This window comes from Eurosta solidaginis, chromosome X (assembly GCF_040869045.1).
Source record: "Eurosta solidaginis isolate ZX-2024a chromosome X, ASM4086904v1, whole genome shotgun sequence".
NCBI lineage: Eukaryota > Metazoa > Arthropoda > Insecta > Diptera > Tephritidae > Eurosta > Eurosta solidaginis.
In genome coordinates, this window is record NC_090324.1 from 165,658,635 (window position 1) to 165,667,044 (window position 8,410).

The window sequence follows — 8,410 nt, forward strand, 5'->3', positions numbered from 1 at the left end:
CAAAGTTTTCATACGTTTAAGTGTTTTTAGCTTGCATTTCGTTAGCAGCAACACATTTTTTTAAGTATTTTGAAAATTTCAAAACTTTCATATAAGTAGATGCTAGTACTTGTATGAAACTTTGTCAGTGTCTGTTAGCTACGCTTAGTGGTTTTGTATGGCTGACAAAAGTTTTCATACGTTTAAGTGTTTTTAGCTTGCATTTCGTTAGCAGCAACACATTTTTTAAGTATTTTGAAAATTTCAAAACTTTCATATAAGTAGATGTTAGTACTTGTATGAAACTTTGTCAGTGCCTGTTAGCTTCGCTTAGTGGTTTTGTATTTCTGACCAAAGTTTTCATACATTTAAGTGTTTTTAGCTTGCATTTCGATAGTAGCAACACATTTTTGAAGTATTTTGAAAATTTCAAAACTTTCATATAAGTAGATGTTAGTACTTGTATGAAACTTTGTCAGTGTCTGTTAGCTTCGCTTAGTGGTTTTGTATGGCTGACCAAAGTTTTCATACGTTTAAGTGTTTTTAGCTTGCATTTCGTTAGCAGCAACACATTTTTTAAGTATTTTGAAAATTTCAAAACTTTCATATAAGTAGATATAAGTAATTGTATGAAACTTTGTCAGTGTCTGTTAGCTTCGCTTAGTGGTTTTGTATGGCTGACCAAAGTTTTCATACGTTTAAGTGTTTTTAGCTTGCATTTCGATAGTAGCAACACATTTTTTAAGTATTTTGAAAATTTCAAAACTTTCATATAAGTAGATGTTAGTACTTGTATGAAACTTTGTCAGTGCCTGTTAGCTTCGCTTAGTGGTTTTGTATGGCTGACCAAAGTTTTCATACGTTTAAGTGTTTTTAGCTTGCATTTCATTAGTAGCAACACATTTTTTAAGTATTTTGAAAATTTCAAAACTTTCATATAAGTAGATGTCAGTACTAGTATGAAACTTTGTCAGTGTCTGGTAGCTACGCTTAGTGGTTTTGTATGGCTGACCAAAGTTTTCATACGTTCCTTAAAATTGTTTTCTGACCCGCTCACCTCACATGACGAAAAATGTATGAAGATACAAACTTTCATACAAATACAAGATACAAACTTTCATACAAGTACAAAGTTTCATACAAGTAGAAACTTTCATACAAGTACAAACTTCCATACAAGTACAAAGTTTCATACAAGTAGAAAAAAGTTTCATACAAGTTCACTTGTATGAAAGTTTCTACTTGTATGAAACTTTGTACTTGTATGAAAGTTTCTACTTGTATGAAACTTTGTACTTGTTTGGAAGTATGAAACTTTTTAATACGTTGTTGTTGTTGTTGTTGTTGTTGGTGTTGTTGTTGGTTTTGGTGTTGTTGTTGTTGTTATATTGAACATTTTTATTAACAAGTAGAAAAAAGTTTCATACAAGTAGAAAAAAGTTTCATACAAGTACAAATTTCCAACCAGTACAAAGTTTCATACAAGTAGAAAAAAGTTTCATACAAGTAAAAACTTCCATACAAGTACAAAGTTTCATACAAGTAGAAAAAGTTTCATACAAGTACAAACTTCCATACAAGTACAAAGTTTCATACAAGTAGAAAAAAGTTTCATACAAGTAGAAAAAAGTTTCATACAAGTACAAACTTCCATACAAGTACAAAGTTTCATACAAGTAGAGAAAAGTTTCATACAAGTACAAACTTCCATACAAGTACAAAGTTTCATACAAGTAGAAAAAGTTCCATACAAGTACAAAGTTTCATACAAGTACGCTTGGAAACCCTCACATGACCAAAAATGTATGGAAAATACAAGTTTTATAATGTGTTGAATTTTTACCAATAATACCATGTTGGTTTCTTTAGTAAACTAACTAGGCAATATCATCGAAAATATGATAAATTGTCCATATTGAATTTTTCATATATTTTCTGTCAAGTGAGGTAATAATTTAATATTTTTATACTTATATGAAGATTTTCCTTTGTACTTATATTAATAAAAATGTTCAATATAACAACAACAACAACACCAACAACAACAACAACAACAACAACAACAACAACAACAACAACAACAACGTATTAAAAAGTTTCATACAAGTAAGGTAATAATTTAATATTTTTATACTTATATGAAGATTTTCCTTTGTACTTATATTAATAAAAATGTTCAATATAACAACAACAACAACAACAACACCAACAACAACAACAACAACAACAACAACAACGTATTAAAAAGTTTCATACAAGTAAGGTAATAATTTAATATTTTTATACTTATATGAAGATTTTCCTTTGTACTTATATTAATAAAAATGTTCAATATAACAACAACAACAACACCAAAACCAACAACAACAACAACAACAACAACGTATTAAAAAGTTTCATACTTCCAAATGTTCCATATTGTTTTTAGCTTGCATTTCGTTAGCAGCAACACATTTTTTAAGTATTTTGAAAATTTCAAAACTTTCATATAAGTAGATGTTAGTACTTGTATGAAACTTTGTCAGTGTCTGTTAGCTTCGCTTAGTGGTTTTGTATGGCTGACCAAAGTTTTCATACGTTTAAGTGTTTTTAGCTTGCATTTCGTTAGCAGCAACACATTTTTTAAGTATTTTGAAAATTTCAAAACTTTCATATAAGTAGATGTTAGTACTTGTATGAAACTTTGTCAGTGTCTGTTAGCTACGCTTAGTGGTTTTGTATGGCTGATCAAAGTTTTCATACGTTTAAGTGTTTTTAGCTTGCATTTCGTTAGCAGCAACACATTTTTTAAGTATTTTGAAAATTTCAAAACTTTCATATAAGTAGATGTTAGTACTTGTATGAAACTTTGTCAGTGTCTGTTAGCTTCGCTTAGTGGTTTTGTATGGCTGACCAAAGTTTTCATACGCTTAAGTGTTTTTAGCTTGCATTTCGTTAGCAGCAACACTATTTTTAAGTATTTTGAAAATTTCAAAACTTTCATATAAGTAGATGTTAGTACTTGTATGAAACTTTGTCAGTGTCTGTTAGCTTCGCTTAGTGGTTTTGTATGGCTGACCAAAGTTTTCATACGTTTAAGTGTTTTTAGCTTGCATTTCGTTAGCAGCAACACATTTTTTAAGTATTTTGAAAATTTCAAAACTTTCATATAAGTAGATGTTAGTACTTGTATGAAACTTTGTCAGTGTCTGTTAGCTTCGCTTAGTGGTTTTGTATGGCTGACCAAAGTTTTCATACGTTTAAGTGTTTTTGGCTTGCATTTCGATAGTAGCAACACATTTTTGAAGTATTTTGAAAATTTCAAAACTTTCATATAAATAGATGTTAGTACTTGTATGAAACTTTGTCAGTGTCTGTTAGCTTCGCTTAGTGGTTTTGTATGGCTGACCAATGTTTTCATACGTTTAAGTGTTTTTAGCTTGCATTTCGTTAGCAGCAACACATTTTTTAAGTATTTTGAAAATTTCAAAACTTTCATATAAGTAGATGTTAGTACTTGTATGAAACTTTGTCAGTGTCTGTTAGCTTCGCTTAGTGGTTTTGTATGGCTGACCAAAGTTTTCATACGTTTAAGTGTTTTTAGCTTGCATTTCGTTAGCAGCAACACATTTTTTAAGTATTTTGAAAATTTCAAAACTTTCATATAAGTAGATGTTAGTACTTGTATGAAACTTTGTCAGTGTCTGTTAGCTTCGCTTAGTGGTTTTGTATGGCTGACCAAAGTTTTCATACGTTTAAGTGTTTTTAGCTTGCATTTCGATAGTAGCAACACATTTTTGAAGTATTTTGAAAATTTCAAAACTTTCATATAAATAGATGTTAGTACTTGTATGAAACTTTGTCAGTGTCTGTTAGCTTCGCTTAGTGGTTTTGTATGGCTGACCAAAGTTTTCATACGTTTAAGTGTTTTTAGCTTGCATTTCGTTAGCAGCAACACATTTTTTAAGTATTTTGAAAATTTCAAAACTTTCATATAAGTAGATGTTAGTACTTGTATGAAACTTTGTCAGTGTCTGTTAGCTTCGCTTAGTGGTTTTGTATGGCTGACCAAAGTTTTCATACGTTTAAGTGTTTTTAGCTTGCATTTCGTTAGCAGCAACACATTTTTTAAGTATTTTGAAAATTTCAAAACTTTCATATAAGTAGATGTTAGTACTTGTATGAAACTTTGTCAGTGTCTGTTAGCTACGCTTAGTGGTTTTGTATGGCTGACCAAAGTTTACATACGTTTATTAAAATTGTTTTCTGACTCGCTCACCTCACATCACGAAAAATGTATGAAGATACAAACTTTCATACAACTACAAGATACAAACTTTCATACAAGTAGAAACTTTTCAGTACTTTCACAAGTACAAACTTCCAAACAAGTACAAAGTTTCATACAAGTAAAAACTTTCATACAAGTACAAACTGTACTTGTATGGAAGTTTGTACTTGTATGAAACTTTGTCAGTGTTTGTTAGCTTCGCTTAGTGGTTTTGTATGGCTGACCAAAGTTTTCATACGTTTAAGTGTTTTTAGCTTGCATTTCGTTAGCAGCAACACATTTTTTAAGTATTTTGAAAATTTCAAAACTTTCATATAAGTAGATGTTAGTACTTGTATGAAACTTTGTCAGTGTCTGTTAGCTTCGCTTAGTGGTTTTGTATGGCTGACCAAAGTTTTCATACGTTTAAGTGTTTTTAGCTTGCACTTCGTTAGCAGCAACACATTTTTTAAGTATTTTGAAAATTTCAAAACTTTCATATAAGTAGATGTTAGTACTTGTATGAAACTTTGTCAGTGTCTGTTAGCTTCGCTTAGTGGTTTTGTATGGCTGACCAAAGTTTTCATACGTTTAAGTGTTTTTAGCTTGCATTTCGTTAGCAGCAACACATTTTTTAAGTATTTTGAAAATTTCAAAACTCTCATATAAGTAGATGTTAGTACTTGTATGAAACTTTGTCAGTGTCTGTTAGCTACGCTTAGTGGTTTTGTATGGCTGACCAAAGTTTTCATACGTTTAAGTGTTTTTAGCTTGCATTTCGTTAGCAGCAACATATTTTTTAAGTATTTTGAAAATTTCAAAACTTTCATATAAGTAGATGTTAGTACTTGTATGAAACTTTGTCAGTGTCTGTTAGCTTCGCTTAGTGGTTTTGTATGGCTGACCAAAGTTTTCATACGTTTAAGTGTTTTTAGCTTGCACTTCTTTAGCAGCAACAAATTTTTTAAGTATTTTGAAAATTTCAAAACTTTCATATAAGCAGATGTTAGTACTTGTATGAAACTTTGTCAGTGTCTGTTAGCTACGCTTAGTGGTTTTGTATGGCTGACCAAAGTTTTCATACGTTTAAGTGTTTTTAGCTTGCATTTCGATAGTAGCAACACATTTTTGAAGTATTTTAAAAATTTCAAAACTTTCATATAAGTAGATGTTAGTACTTGTATGAAACTTTGTCAGCGTCTGTTAGCTACGCTTAGTGGTTTTATATGGCTGACCAAAGTTTTCATACGTTTCTTAAAATTGTTTTCTGACCCGCTCACCTCACATGACGAAAAATGTATGAAGATACAAACTTTCATACAAGTACAAGATACAAACTTTCATACAAGTACAAAGTTTCATACAAGTAGAAACTTTCATACAAGTACAAACTTCCATACAAGTACAAAGTTTCATACAAGTAGAAACTTTCATACAAGTACAAACTTCCATACAAGTACAAAGTTTCATACAAGTAGAAACTTTCATACAAGTACAAACTTCCATACAAGTACAAAGTTTCATACAAGTAGAAACTTTCATACAAGTACAAACTTCCATACAAGTACAAAGTTTCATACAAGTAGAAACTTTCATACAAGTACAAACTTCCATACAAGTACAAAGTTTCATACAAGTAGAAACTTTCATACAAGTACAAACTTCCATACAAGTACAAAGTTTCATACAAGTAGAAAAAAGTTTCATACAAGTACAAACTTCCATACAAGTACAAAGTTTCATACAAGTAGAAAAAAGTTTCATACAAGTACAAACTTCCATACAAGTACAAAGTTTCATACAAGTAGAAAAAAGTTTCATACAAGTACTTGTATTTATAATATAATTTTCATACATTTTTATATGTGCGCGGCCTCAGTGCAATGCTAGTTTGCACTTCGTTAGTCGCAACACATTACAAAAGTATTTTGAAACTTTTAAAACTTTCATATATATACTTTCATATATATATGTTATGTTCGGACCTGTTAAGTTTTCTTGTGTTGAGTCAAATTATGCCGCAGGCTCCACTCCTGATAGTGCCCTTCCGTCAATTCCTTTAAGTTTCAGCTTTGCAACCATACTTCCCCCGGAGTCCAAAAGCTTTGGTTTCCCGGGAAGCGACTGAGAGAGCCGTAGCTACACCCAATCGCTAGCTCTAACTTTCGTTCTTAGTTTTTATAGAGGATTTGTCGCACCTAACAAACGCCTCTTTATATATAATTTTCATACATTTTTATATGTGCGCGGCCTCAGTGCAATGCTAGTTTGCACTTCGTTAGTCGCAACACATTTTAAAAGTTAGTTAACGAGGCATTTGGCGATCTTAAGGGAGTCATAATTACTCCCGCCACCGTTTACCCGCGCTTACTTTAATTTGGACACCGTAACATTACGTTCGGTTCATCCCACAGCGCCAGTTCTGCTTACCAAAAGTCGCCCCCCACTGGGCACATTATATCATATAACTTCAACCTTCATATCAAAAAAGGTGAGGTTCTTACCCATTTAAAGTTTTTAGTTGTAGATGACCATACGATCTGCATGTTTATCTAGAGTTCAACCAATATAACAATCTATAAAGATCGCTTGGTTTTAGTCTAATAAAAGCACACGTTCCATAAGGTCCGTGTTTATATTATTGCATGTATTAGCTCTAGAATTACCACAGTTATCCAACTAACTGTTAATGATCGATCTATGGAACCATAACTGATGCCTTTTGCGGTTTCACTTTTAATTCGTGTGTACTTAGACATGCATGGCTTAATCTTTGAGGCAAGCATATAACTACTGGCGGGATCAACCAGAATTATATTTAAAAAATATAATAAAAATTATATTTTTTTTGTTTAATGTAAATAATATTACTCTGCATATGCAAACAATTTAAATAATGAAAGTGAACAAGTTATATATATATGAGCTTCGCTAATATATTTTGTGTAAGCGGCCTAGGTAAGGAAAACCTCACTTACTTTCATTGGTCGCTTAAAACACATCTGTATAAATATATCGACTTTATTAGCCCAAATATAATAAAGTTCAGCTAACAAAATTTTTGTTGCTTTATTTGTGCTGTGCTTCATTGTAATATTTCATTTACATTTTTCTCTTTGTAAATAATACTACCGTACAAGCAACAATTTAAATAATGAAAGTGAGCAAGTTATATATATATGAGCTTCGCTAATATATTTTGTGTAAGCGGCCTAGGTAAGGAAAACCTCACTTACTTTCATTGGTCGCTTAAAACACATCTGTATAAATATATCGACTTTATTAGCCCAAATATAATAAAGTTCAACTAACAAAATTTTAGTTGCTTTATTTGTACATTATTATAATATTTCATTTACATATTTCTCTTTGTAAATAATACTACCGTACAAGCAACAATTTAAATAATGAAAGTGAACAAGTTATATATATATGAGCTTCGCTAATATATTTTGTGTAAGCGGCCTAGGTAAGGAAAACCTCACTTACTTTCATTGGTCGCTTAAAACACATCTGTATAAATATATCGACTTTATTAGCCCAAATATAATAAAGTTCAACTAACAAAATTTTAGTTGCTTTATTTGTACATTATTGTAATATTTCATTTACATTTTTCTCTTTGTAAATAATACTACCGTACAAGCAACAATTTAAATAATGAAAGTGAACAAGTTATATATATATGAGCTTCGCTAATATATTTTGTGTAAGCGGCCTAGGTAAGGAAAACCTCACTTACTTTCATTGGTCGCTTAAAACACATCTGTATAAATATATCGACTTTATTAGCCCAAATATAATAAAGTTCAACTAACAAAATTTTAGTTGCTTTATTTGTACATTATTGTAATATTTCATTTACATTTTTCTCTTTGTAAATAATACTACCGTACAAGCAACAATTTAAATAATGAAAGTGAACAAGTTATATATATATGAACTTCGCTAATATATTTTGTGTAAGCGGCCTAGGTAAGGAAAACCTCACTTACTTTCATTGGTCGCTTAAAACACATCTGTATAAATATATTGACTTTATTAGCCCAAATATAATAAAGTTCAACTAACAAAATTTTTGTTGCTTTATTTGTACTTTATTGTAGTAGATTACAATATTTGCTTTTTCATCATTTTTATAGAGGACTTGGCCCCTAAACAAGCGCCTCTCTTTATATTGCA